Source organism: Anser anser (assembly GCF_964211835.1).
Source record: "Anser anser genome assembly, chromosome: 3".
Classification (NCBI taxonomy): Eukaryota; Metazoa; Chordata; class Aves; order Anseriformes; family Anatidae; genus Anser; species Anser anser.
In genome coordinates this window covers 19513404-19527672 of record NC_139722.1, presented here as the reverse complement: position 1 = coordinate 19527672, position 14269 = coordinate 19513404, and positions in this window count along the sequence as shown.

Sequence of the window (14269 nt, the reverse complement as noted above, 5' to 3'; positions counted from 1 at the left end):
ATTCTGCACAGCCAGAAGGATAGAGAAGCAAGTTTAACCAAGACTGCAATGTCAAGCTGCCTGGCCAAAAGCAGTGTATTGTCATCACGTTTATTAGTGAGTTAGCATCACAAGCTAACTTTGTGCAAGAAGGCAAAGGCTGGTTCTTTAGGAGACATGAAGGTTTCCAATCAAAATGGTGGCAAACATTATGCAAATCTGTGGCTAAGGATCACAGTACAATGGAAATACAGTTTAGAATAGAAGTATTTTGGTAAGGCCTAATAGTAAGCCGAGAGTAATGCAAGATACAAAATGAAAAAGAGAAGAATTTGGGAGAGAGCACTAACACAAACAGTATTAACTTTTTCAGGAATTTCCCTATAGGTCAGCCAGAGTTTGATGCCACAGAGAGTGTATGGCCTTGAGCAACAAATATGTGTTGTTTCCAGCCTCGCTCTTTTTATATTTGCCAAGTCCACACTAAGCAGTGCAAACTCAGAAGCACTTCATGGTCTAGGAGGGATCAGGAAAGAAAAGTAATTGCTGTTATGAAGACTCCTTTTCATAAAACATTTTTTGGCTGCTGGGGTGGATAATATGGTCCTAATTACTTAAATAAGCCACTGGTGTATAATTTAAAATTAGGACCTAGGTACAACTGACTGTTTTGACTGTTTACTGTGGAAGTAACTGTGGCTAAGAGTGGCACACACTTTCCAGTTTGCCTACGGCAGTGAAAACCCCTCAAGCCAGCCCTGTCAGGAATGGTGCTGACATGCATTAATGGTGCAGTAACCACTAGATAATATGATGCAATTAACAGATCTCATCACTAGTCCTTAAGGGAGTGCACCACATTGCAAAATTTTGATCCTCATGTCATAATTGGTGCAAAAGTCATTCAGCCCAAAATACATCAGCCATTCTGATTTAATATCACACATTCTGTGCTAGTTTATAATTTTCTAAAGATTGCAATCCTGGACCTGGCTGGCCTCCTGCCCTTTCACAGGGAAAGCCCTTAGCAAAATTGCTGGTCTCACATAGCTAAGCCTTATGGCCAGAATCTCCAGAGGGGAAAGAAGACTTTACTCCCTCTGTTGGTGGAAAACAAAAATGATATGAAAAATACTAATCAACATAGGGTTTTGGTTTGGTTTGGTTTGGTTTTGTGTAATAAAACCATTTATAAAATGGATTTGGGGAGATTTAGTTATCACAAAAGGGGACTGTAAAAAAGAGATAGAATGTTTACTATATGTTTAATAAAGTAATTATTTCAAGCACTGCAAAATTTTGGAAATTGTTTTTAACCTCTCTTTTCATGAGGGTTTAGCTGTGAGGTATAATATACCCTGAAGGGCTGTGCTATGGGACATAGTGAGATTTGTCAGAAAGTAGACAGGAGCAAAAAGGAAAATCCAGTGTTATGAAAGCTCTATCATTAAAAATGGACTAGAAGGTAATATCTCTGAGTAAGATCAAACAAACTGCTCATTTTGAACAGGAAAGGCCTATGATGTTGTCAAGGCTGGGACCAAGAGGTCTGGTTAAATAAGACAGCAAATTGCTGAGGGTCACTAAATAGTCATGACCCTCCCATACGTAGTGAGCTACACCATAGCCATGAAGAAATAGGCTTCTTGCTTGGTTTTAGGGAAGTATCGGTGTTTCTGGGGTGGCAGCTGTTGCTGTAGGAGTCAGGAATGGTATAAACTCCCTTGGAGAGCAGCAAACTCAACCCTTACACTGCCCAGCTCACTGGTAGCAGTAGGAGAATGATACTCTGATCTCCAGTTTAATCTCTCACCTCTCCATTCCCTGTGGCATATCTTTTCCTTCTGTTTTTGTTGTTGTTGTTGTTTGTTTGTTTGTTTCTCTTTTTGTTTTTTAATTGCCTGGCAGAAGTCCTTCTGCTTGCATCCACATTATAACAGTTCATCTGCATGTAATTCAACATGCACTTACATGATGGGGGCTGGAAGAGAAATGAGCATCCAGAGATCTAGCCAGAACATCAGTAGTTAAAACCATTGAGAATTAGCAGGCAGGTTATGGAAATGATGGGCACTTGTGTGTGCATGACGAGTTATCTGTGATGGCCCCTCCTTTGTTAATGGCCTTTAGCATGAAGTCTAGTCTTTTACAGATCTTCTAATGAGAGGGCTTGTTTGGGACTTGAACTCTTCATGGACACATGCTCTATTGGTCAATGTTATGGGAAGAAGCCAAGCCAGAAGGCCAGGGTCTTGTTCACCTTGCCTCCTGTGTGCACTGAGATGTGACAAGATGTTCCTTTCTATTTTAGTTTATTTGCTTAATTAGAAGTGAAGGAAAATTCATCCTTGTTGTAACTGGATGTACTTCTCCTGATGAAAGTATAATTTTAATATCTACAGAGCTACTATTAGTTATGGTAACTACAGTCCTTGGCTACATGTCTGTTCATTACACAGATTTCTTTCTGTTCTCACCTGAGGTGGCTACTTTGTACCTCATTCCACTGCTGTTGCATCAACTATCTTTCCAGGGTGAAGGTTCTCAAAACAGATTAATCTTTATGGTTCTCATTTATGTCAGCTACACATTATCCCCATTCCAGTAGTATATCACTTGAAACAAACAAACAAACAAAGAATATTTTTTTCTTCTAACCAGTGAAACTAAATAACTACCACCTTTCCAGAGAAGTAGATCCCTTTTGTTTTAATTTTGAATGCTTAAAATGCATTACCAAATCATCTAAATGCACTCTATATACCAGTTCAATAGATGTGTTAAAAAATGAATATAAAGTCACTGCTTAAGATTGTGATCTACTGTACTTGAGCAATGGGCATCTAAAAGTAGGGGTTGATTTTGTCAACAATGAGTTATACCAAATCATCGATACATTTTCTGTCTATGCATCCTTAATAAATGTGGCCAACTTTGCCAAGTGGACACAGAAGAGCAGACACAGGAACACATATAGCTTTTGTGTCTAATGATAAAACACAATAGATCCCTCTCTGACTCTGGTAGGTGAAAAAACTTACATGTAGGATGATGGGACGGGAATAAAAAACAGTAGAGTGCACTGTTGAAAAAGAATAGTCAGCTGCCTTCATGATTTAGAAAAAAAAAAAAAGAAAGAAAAAAAAAAAAACCCTTAATACAACAATTATCATTAAGAGTGATTTTTCCACTACATAACTGACAAGTAAATTATCACGTCTGTACCTGCATGTTGAGTTACTGCTTCACCTTCGCCAGTAAACAAAGAGGGGGAAAAATTGCTTTCAGTGACAATTTTTTTTTCCAAAGAGCCAAGCTGTTTGTGCTTTCTTCTCTTTTTCTTTCTCTATATGTTTTGTTGTTGAAAAAAAGTCAGATATAATTAGATAAAGTGGTAGCATAAAGCCAAGAGAGCTTTTGCTAGAAATCAGGGAAATTGTGTCTCATTTAGTGTTATCCCTTCAGTTATCTTCCTCCATTGGTGCTTTATTCCTATAACCTTCCCTAAAAATATGAAAAAGTGAATTAATATTTAATAAAATAAAAGCCTTTATTCTGCTTTATTAAATGCTGAAGAGATATAATGAGCAAATGGCAAGAGTGTCAGGTCATAAATATATAGAGCCTATAGATTCAGCTAAATTCAGCTCTACTTCCTTTCCTTATTTCCTGGCATTTCACTAGAGAAACTCTAAATCTTTTTCCTCCTTACAACACTTTTACGAAACAGACATCTGGAGAAATTAATTTTTAAAAAGGGAGGACAGCATTCTTACTGCAGCTTTATCAGAAGACAACAATAATTAGTCATCATCAATAAACATACCAACACAGAGAAGGCTAAAAGTAAAATTTTAAAGAGCTCTTAACATGCTGAAATCATCAGTCTGAAGAACAACATCCATACAGGGCCCATTTTTCACCAAGGAGAGCCTGGTGTGACTAGATCATGTATAAGCATCCACATGACAAACATCTAAAGTTAGATGAGATGAATCCATGTGTCCGTAATTCTGTTTTCTTCTGCACCTAGAGGTTTCTTGGCCTTGATAGAGGAAAGCATTTCCTGTATTTTTGCACTCAAGAAGGACCAAAAACTACTAAGTTCTTGCTTTTCCTTATGATACTCCATCCTGCAGTTTTTTTCAGAGCCCTCCTGGCAGACCAACTTCTGTGCAAAATTTCTACCACATCCCCATTGGTAGAGGAGCCCAAGCACCAGGTTGCTCAGCAGTCCAATGCTCTGCTTTGCAAGGCTTGTCAGGTCCACAGGCAATCCCCACCAAACCTCCCTGCGTCCACCCAACAGGCACCAAGCTGACCCTTTGCTGCTCAGAGGCTGCAGTTCACAGCCCAGAGTGCAAAGTTAAATGGCCACAGGTCTAACAGATAGTGTTTTGAAAGAGCTGAGAAGATGACACACCACCACCTCTGCAGTTACTGCTGGAAGGGCAGGGCAAGCTTCTCACCTCTTAAATCACTCCAGCGGGAACCACTAAAACTTATGAGTCAGACTGCTCAGTAGCTTGGGAAAGTCCTGGGTTTGCTTCTCTCTTTATTTAAATTATTTTGTTTCTTACATTAACAGCCACACGGTAATCTATTCTGAGTGAAGACATTCTCACTCTGTCCTATAAAAGCTACTCCATTGTACAGAGAACTGAAGGTGAGTGGGTCAGGTGGGGAGGCCATGCCCTGCTCTGTGGCCTTCACCTTGGGAGAGGGGGGCAGTGCTAGCCACTTGCTCCCACAGCTTTTTATCCTTTTATGTGAGAAAGCCATTAGAATGGAGACTGAAATCCGAAAGTCATAATAGAAATGTCTCTTTTTCTTCATAGCTGACTGTAAAAGCAGAGAGTATATAGCAAAGGAGTTAATGCAAAATGCAATTACTGAATGTCAATGCATAAAAAAGGAAGAAGTTAGTTGTAAAATAAATAAAGGCTTAGTATCAATTCATACTGAATGAAAAATTCACTCCCACCCCCTTTTTTATACCACCATAACTCCACTTACCTTGGATTAGTTAGAACTGATGCACAGCCAGTTAGGTTTTTCTCCTAATTCTCCTATTCTGTAGATTCCAGGGACTATTTCCTAACACCAAATGCCTATGACCTTCCACATATGCCCAGGAGGCATTTCCCTCCATTTCCTCTGCCTTTTACAGCCTCTTTCTTCCAAGTAATCCTAAGAAGAGCAGAGAGAGTCATCTGAAGTCAGGTCTGAGAATGATCCTCTCAAAATACAGTGACACACACACACTGCTGCAGCTGCAGGACACAGTGTGTGCTGAAGGCTGGATTTAGCTTCAGCTTCAAAGAGCATTAAATTCATGCAGTATAACTCAAGCTAAAGGTTTTTTCATCTTTTACACAATCTCACGTTATTTAGATTTCCAAGTGAAAGTTTAAACAACCCCCAGTTCTGCTCAGAGTATACAGTGAGCTTTGGGGATCACTTTCAAAAACAACTCATTTGCATCAATTCATCTCATCCCTTCCGTATTGGAGAAGATGAAAGTGTGCTTCTAGCTTATGTTTCCCTCTGCTCAGACAATGAAGCACTCATTCCTTTCAAAAAAAGAAAAAGAACTAGATCAGCAATCTTGTTCTCCCCTCTTCCAATTTTTCTTTGACTGCATAATTGAAGCCTGGGAAAAAATTCACAAAAGCAAGAGGCACAGATGTTTACATCACAGGTACCTCAAATAACTTAGAAGTATCCTAACTGTGTATAGCCTGTGCATATATTTCATGCCTCACTCACTGAGAATTAGCATTGAAAGTCACCACAGTGAACACAGGGAACTGGATGAATTTCAATCTACTGCAGAAACCAGCCACTTATGTTGTTTGATGTCATCTGCAGTCACATCACTGCAGATATCTTTTGCAAGACTAGTAAAAGAAACGTTGTCATTTTTGACATGGCTGCCTGTCCCTCTTCACTGCTCGAGTGACAGCATTCATAGCACTCTTCCCATTGCTCAGTGCTTATAACAAACCCAGGTGCAGAGATGAGTCTCCTAGGCTTCTCTTTGAAGAATGTCAGATCAGCTCTGTTTCTTTTAAAACCGCTCCCCTGGACCAGCTGACATTTATGCAAGCCACACAACAGTGAGGAATTGGGATTTCAGGCAACTGATACCACTTTGGGGACACACAAGCTATAATCTAGATGCAAACTACAAAGCAAAAAAATTAACAATACATGCAACTGTATGTCACTAGGGTAGGAAAACACACTGCACCGTTAAGAGAGTTAAGGAAAAAGCAGGTATCAAAGAAGTGAAATAATTCACATTGAGCAGTACTCTTACTGGCCTTTTAACTGACCACAGAACATCAATATTGCATTAATGTGTAGCCCTGTGTAAGCTGTACCAAAGGACAAAATGGGGAATTCGCAATGGCATGAAGGAGAGAAATCAGCCTACCTAATTTTAAGCACTTATCTGAGACACCCAAACAGGAGTCTCAACACCTTGGGCTCTGTCTACAGCAAATGAAGAGTGACAGAAGCACCTCCAGGGGATACTTCTAGCCTCTTGAGGTCTGAATTGCCTTCTAGTGGTGCCTCTTGCTCTTCCTTTTTTTTTTTTTTTTTTTTCCCTTGAGAAATGAAGAGCAAGAGGTACCACTAGAAGGCAATTCAGACCTCAAGAGGCTAGAAGCATTTCTCAAGAAAGAAATGAGAGCCTTAATTTAGGAACCTCTGACCTTCTCTTCCAAGCCCTCCTCATCCTCCCCTCAAAGCTCCATAATGCTTAAAAAATCTGAGAGTGACACTCAAATACCGCAATGCAGTGTCCTGCCTGGGACAGAGGCTGAGATAACATCTTTCTCAAGGGAGACACACTGCTCATGGCTTGGGCAGTTAAGGTTTCCTTCAAGAGTCTATAACTTCCCCACAGTTATCCAAGCATCGTACACCTGCTAAATTGGACTAGAAATGATTTGGGAAATCTCAGCTCCTGTAATGGGTATGTAGCAATGCTTCTTACAGAGAAAAATAGCAAGATTTAAAGCCTTTCCCTGGAACTACATTTCTTGCACTACCCCTGTAGAGAAGCAAAAGCTTAAGAAAGCACATATGTGTCAGTATATTCCAGATTCTCATACTTTGAAAAGCACTTTTTATCTGAGTGTTCATGACTAACTTTCCAGAAACCAGCCTCTCACTGAAAATTAATATAGTTTTTTGTCCACAAAACAACTTAGATCTTCTACACATCTACAACTTAGATCTTCTGACTAACCTAATGAAATCACTGCATTAAGAAATTCTTAATACATACAGATGCAGCCATATACAGTCAAAACCAAAACATTTATCTCCAACACCAATGGCAAACAGATTAAATGTTGTCTGTGAAAACCTGCAAAAATACATTTACGTTGAAAATATTACACATATTCTTCAACACATGAGCAAACAAACAGAAATAGGGAGAGGAAAAGAGGAAATAAAAGTAATAAATGAAATTTAATTCAGCCTTTTATTTTATTCTAAATGGAAATCACTGCAGCAATGCCGCACACCATAATCGGTGAATTGTTTTCAAAAAAAAAAGTGAAGTGTTCCTTGCATTTAAAAACTGTTAAGAAAACACAGATCCTTTTTAATGGAGAAGTGTTAAGCATTGTTGGGTTTATTCTAGGGTGCCTTATCCCATGCACAACCAGCTTTGTTAGGCCTCTCTTTAGTGGACTGGAAAAGTTCAAAAGGGTGAAGAAACTAATTTGGTGATAATGCTGTGTCTCTGAGCATGACAGACTCATGATTCAGAAAACCTGTGACAGGAGGAAGATCCCCACCTTATCTTAAGGCTTATCCTCACACTCCATGAGAACTTACAAAAGCAGAGAAGAAAATGAAGCAAGAAAAGGTGTATGGGGTTTTATTTTATTTATACTGTTCACAGACACCACTTGTGATAAAATTTTAAAAGGCAACTGATTTTTCTGAACCCAAATAAAGTCTTATTCCCTCCTGCTTTTAGGGAATGACTGGAGCTTCTGAAATTTAAATTCAGTGTGCCCATAACATCCATGACCTGGGAAAAGGTGTGTTTGGGCTGCCAGAGAACCTGCAAGGAAAGGGATCAGCACAGGCCCTGAACGCTTAATGTTGCCTGGCTGCAAACATCCATTTGCAGGCAGAACAGCCATGCCTGGGCAGTGTGCCAGGGGCAGAAAAGGATGCTTACATGCACATGGACCTGGTGTGGTGGGAGCCAGACACAACCTGGTGAAAGGCTACCGACAGCAGTTCTGCTGAGGTTCAGAGGCACACATATACTCTCTCTATATATATAAATATATATATATATATATTTATGCATATGTATGCAAACTTCTATGCTTGGGCTGAACTTCCTAGCTCCCATCTGCTGTGCGCAGCGTGAAATGTCTCCCTGTGCAGGAGCCAGAACAGCCGTGCATTCTGCAGAAATCCCACTCGCACTCCATTTCGGTATGTTTGCAGAGGCGCAGCTTGTGCTGACCCCACGAGCAGAGGCAAGTTGCATTTACATGCAAGAATCAGAGGCTTAGCCACTGCCTTCTTCATCTTCTCCATCTGACCCTTTGGTTTTCTCCAGCTCAGCTGACATATATACTGCATTATGCTTCCGATGGCAGAGAGTGCATTAAGATTCAGGGAATTCTCTACATCCTACCCTCATTTTTCATTACAGCTATTGATATTATGCATTAAAAGACTAATGACTTGGAGCCTCTAATATCAGGAAATGATGTCTCTAATGATACATCTTTGACCTCAAGACTGAAGCCTGCAGTGTAGTTTCCTCGTCTGTGTGGATGTTTCCTAAAAGCCTGGCTGAATAGCTTGTTGGCTGGTACAGCCACTGCTTGAGTTTTCACCTTCGCTACTTTGTGGTACTTGCTGTTCTTTGCAGAAAAAACATTGACTGCTTAGAAAACAAGCCAAATCAGTACAGGTATTCAAGTCAAAGTATGTGGCTCGTGATGAGAACAGCTTCCTTCAGTATATAAGATGTCCATAAAAAAAGAAGTTTTATCTATGTTTCCTCTGCTCTGCCAGATGTACAGAAATTTGTATCAAATAAGAACAGCTTAAATCCACTCTTTGCATTCAGACAAAAAGAAGGTTGATAAAAGCAGATGATTGATCTAACTGTGCAGCTCTTAGAACACTGTATTATTTCAGGCCATGGTCCTTCATATGAGTGGAAATTATTGTATGATTGGGACCTGAATATACATAGAAACTTAAAATCTCAGAGCTGTCAGTCTTTTCGTGCCTTTATAGCCAGAATATTTTGCTCACTCAGACCTGCTGTACTGTTTTGTTAGTGACTTGATTTCCTGAATTTTCCCAGCCTTCTACGTTGTGGAAAACATTTTGTAAAAAGAGTGCCAACGTGTATGTGCAGCATGCAAATAATAGATCTGTCCTTCAAGGAAGCCATAAGAAAACATATTTAATTAAATGAACACTTCAAAGGCCAGAGAAAAATTAGTTGAACAGAAGAACCTTCATTTTTAACAGTGGTTCAGCCACACACATTTTGCCTTCAGTGGCAAATGTGTCGATGTGTAAAGTTTCATTACCAAACTTGTTTTTATAATCCATTTATTGGCTTGGATTTTTTTCTCTGTAGGCTTATTTACTGTATACAAACATGGTGATGTAAGGCTTGCCTGAGGGAACTGAACTAACATCATTACTCTGTAGTTTACACTTTTTATTAAGGTTTTCTTATTAAAACTGCCACTTTAAAGAGACCAGCTCTGAATCCCTTCATTAATAAAGAGCTGTGTATGTTGAATAGTTGCTCCAACATATGAATCGATCCTGATTCTGCAAAATAATAAACATGTCACAAATGTGCTTAATTTTGCACATGTTGAGTGACTCCGTTCAACTCTCAGTATAATAGGACTCACAAACTGCAATTCAGCAGAGTACTCAGATGTATGCTTTAAGCAACCTTTATTCAGGAAAGCCCTTCAGCAGGTGGATTTTCAGTAATATACTCAGGCATATACTTAATTTTAAGCACACACTTAAGTGGTTTATTGAGTTGTGACCACCATTTCTTGAATGAAGCATATCAAAAAGCCTATGTAGTATAAAAATACTACTGGTACTTTATAAAAAAGGTAGTCGGATACGTATTTCCAAATACATACAGTACAAATTTAGATCAGTAAGGTAAAACAATATTTTGCAAGATATTCAAAATTGGTAATAGGTTAAAATCAGCATGCTTGATGGTAGATTCCCTTTTCTCAATTAAGATCTTACAGGAACATATTGCATACATGACTGGAAGACAGATAATTGAGGAATAAATCTCTGATTAAATATCAATAATAGAATTATTTCTGTTAGTAGTATTTTTTTCAGTTATTTTTTTAAAAATACCGTGTTTCTCTCAGTGTTCCTTTTCTCCCATTCACAAAATTTGTCAACTGGAATTAAAACAACCTTGTTTAGTTACCAAGAACACTTTGTTTCTCCTTGAAATCTTATGCTATAGTAAAATGCAGTAGCTATTACGTCCTCCAGGTACTCCCATGCCACCTAGAAGGAGACAATATTAGACTACTGCATACACAGCTGCATATAATGTTTATAGTTCTCTTTTCAACAGTTACTGTTTCTGCTGACCATGGTCCAGAAGCCCCAGTAACTGCTTCAGGAAATTTCCCATTCATTGTGTAGTCATATGTATAAAAAAGTACATGGCAGAACAAGAAGGTTTCTATAAGCAGTGTCAAAAGATATCAATTCCGCCTGGAAAAAGCTCTGCTGAGTGACAAATAGAAACCAAAAATGAAAGGAAAATAAATTTGAAGCAATAGGATTAAAAAAACTGCTGTGCACTGCTTTTAAAATTATATACCTGGGCAACCTGTGACAAGAAAATACACCATGGTTTACTATGAACATTTGATAATAATTTCAGGTGAACTGCACTGTTTACTTGATGGCTTTACCACAAGAGTTTAGAGGTCGTCCCAAACCCATGCCAAGAAACCTTTTTACTACAGCATCATGCATTCTTTATTAGTACTGCAGACAGTGCTGAGAGTCTCAGCCAAAAAGATATGAGCAGAGCTTAGGGAATTATGAGGAGAAAAAAAAAAAAAAAAAGACACAATATTGATTAAAAGGCCAAAAGACTAACAAGTGAAGAAAGATGTAAATATTCAAATTTGTGACATTCAGATGACAAGAGGGTGAAGGATTTAAAAAAAGAATAAGAACAAAGAGAAATTCCTAACATTACAAGCTAGCAACATGATTACAATGAGATAAAATGGGAGAAAAGCTAACTGCAGTTAGCTATTTCTTGCTGCTAAGACCTATTAATATTTTTTTCCTATAGAAGTGGCAGAAGCTCTACCACCAATTTAAAACTAACTGGGAAAGAATGGAGAACACACAGCCGAAGAGCATCAGTCCCCACAGTGGTGTGCTGGATGATGAAAGAGGTGTTCACTCTACATCCAGTTCTACAGCTTTAATGAATCTTCATTTTCTGAGTCTTCCCCCTTAAAAATGACAGTATGCAAGTTCTATAAAACATTATGGGCTCTCTTGACTGCTCTAAACTATGCTGATGTGCAGGCAGATGTTTTTCACCTGTTCCAGATTTTTTTTTCTACATTTTTTTCTCCTTCTGCAGCCCTGCTTTTCTTTGCAGGGTGGTGAATGGGAGCCAGGAGTACACTTGTGAGAGAGCAGCTGTTTTGAACTGGAGCAGGCACACCTCTGCCAGGGTAATACAAAGAGCAGTTAGAGAACCACTGACAGTTCAAAGTGTCTTGCTTTCATTATGCTGCACCTGCCATCAACCCTGTTACATCTGTTTAATTCCCTTCAGAGAAATGTTGTTTTTATGAGGAAAAATGAATAACTCCCTCTTCCTAGATGAAACCTGTAGATGTATGAAGTTAAGACAATTATTAATATTAAACTAACATCTACCATTTAATAGTAGCTTCTCCTGAGACTAAAGCACTGACATGAGTTACTATTGTTGCAGAAGGAGAGACTTGCAGTATACTATAAAAGTAATGCTCTGCTTGCGTGTGCAGAGCCACATGTGACAAACTGTGGCAGCTTTCATAGGTTTAACGAGTCTCTTTGGAGTTCCTCTCTCTCTGGTTAGTCATAGGCAAAGCAAGGAAAAAGCTGCGTTCAAATTCATACCTCATGTGAGAAGATGCACACCAAACAGCAGGAAGCATAATGAGCAGAGATGGGTTTTCCTGTGATCTCTTTTCATTCCTTCGTGCACAACTATAGAGAAGGATAGGAAACAAAATACAGGCTGAGATTTTTGGTTATACCTAAACTCAAGAGCACCGGGCATGATATGCAGTTGTGGGCTTCAAAGTCTGCTTTTTATCCGTGCTCGCTGCTATGTTAGGAACAACTGTTCCCAATATGGTTTTACAGTATCAGAAAGTAAAATGAGAAGTTTAGTGTATCCCCAAGATGGAAAACCATGACACATTTTCTTCTATGAATTCATCCCCTGTCTATACTGCACTGACAGCAAGACGATGTGTTAGTATCTTCACTTTCAGCTATACAGCAGCCAGCTCAGCGCTTCCCTGGGGTCAACCTCTTTGTGTGCCTGGATAGAAATGTTGCGTTTAAAGTTCAGTGGGCTATGAGGTGGCTGTTTGGCTTGTGAATATATACCACTAAATAGTAGGGCAGTCTGGCATTACATTACAATGCTCATATTGACGTGTACTGATGGATGTCTTTACCTATGAGAAATACAAGTCCTCATGGTGCCCTAACATCACACATCAGCTTGTGGGACCTTCTTACAACTGTTTTATGGTTTCATCTAAAGCTTGTTAGAGTAATAATCAAAATAGGTTTCAAAACCTTTTTCATGCTCTTGCTTTTTGGTTTTGTATTACCAAAATAGAGAGTGTTAGATTGCGTTTGGAAAAGTTAATTGCTCGCCTATGCTTTCTATATGAGGTTATGTAAAGTTGATCAGCTTTACAGGTCACTTATCAATCTAATCAATGAAAAACTTTATAGTCTGATCAATTTCTCCAGTGATTTCCCAAAGCGATGACCAAAAATAAAAGTTAAAAGTTTCAAATTTAGGTGCCTGAAGTCATACACCTAATGGAATGAGTTTTTCACAAATATTAAAGTATTCGGGAAATATTTGGGAAATATTCAGGCACTGGAACAGGCTCCCCAGGGAAGTAGTCATGGCACTGAGCCTGCCAGAGTTCAAGAAACATTTGGACAATGCTCTCAGACACGTGGTCTGATTTTTTGGGTTGGACAGGAGTTGGACTCGATGATCCTTGTGGGTCCCTTCCATCTCAGGATATTCTGTGATTCTATGATTATTTGTAGCTATCACTACATGCGTAGCTTTTCCAACACAGATTTGATTTATTTTTAATTGTCTTGCATGATAGGTTGTCATACATCGTTAGAAGTGCGTGCCCATTATCATTATCATTATCATGTTAAGAATGTTACCAAAACCAAGTAACTATTATTGTTAGCTATCAGCATCTTTGGTTCAAGAGTTATTTGGCAAAAGTAAGTTGGCTTAAATTACCTATTTGCTACTCTTCAATTTTATCCACTCTTCTTTGTCTTGTATCAGTGCTCTTCTCATTCTCATCCTCTCTTCTTTCTTTTCATGAATATTTGAATAGCTGTTTTCTCTAATGCTCTCTTGTTTTTCTAGTCACATGTGCAATGATATTAAATCCTGTCCTCAGCTGTGTCAGTAAGATCTCCTGGATTGTATTTATTAAAATAGGTAGAATAAAATAATTATAAATAATACCAAAATGTTGAGCTCCCATCAAAATCTTTTCTCCTCTGCAGTAAAGTAAGTCCCAAACAATCCATGAGACTACACAGTCATAGCAGCCTGCTTATAGGAAACCTATAAAATATCTGTTAGCTCTGAATTTAGAGAGATTTAACACCATGGGCTTCTGTATCCATAAAACTCTGAATGGTTTGGGAACTACTTGGATGATATTCATCTCCCCCATGGAGTTGGTTAAAATCCTCTTTGCTAAAACTGGAACATGAGCAGCTCCATGGCCATCTTCCATAAGGTGGGAGATCTCCCACAGCACCACAAAATGTCTGTCAATAGGATAATGCAAGGAGAGCTTGATGGGCAATCTGGGGTTTTCCTCAGAGTTTTCGAATGGGGTTTTTAAAAGAAGCATCTCATTTGTTTTACCCAAGTTTTTGTTAATGAGCCGTTGTTTTTAGATATAAT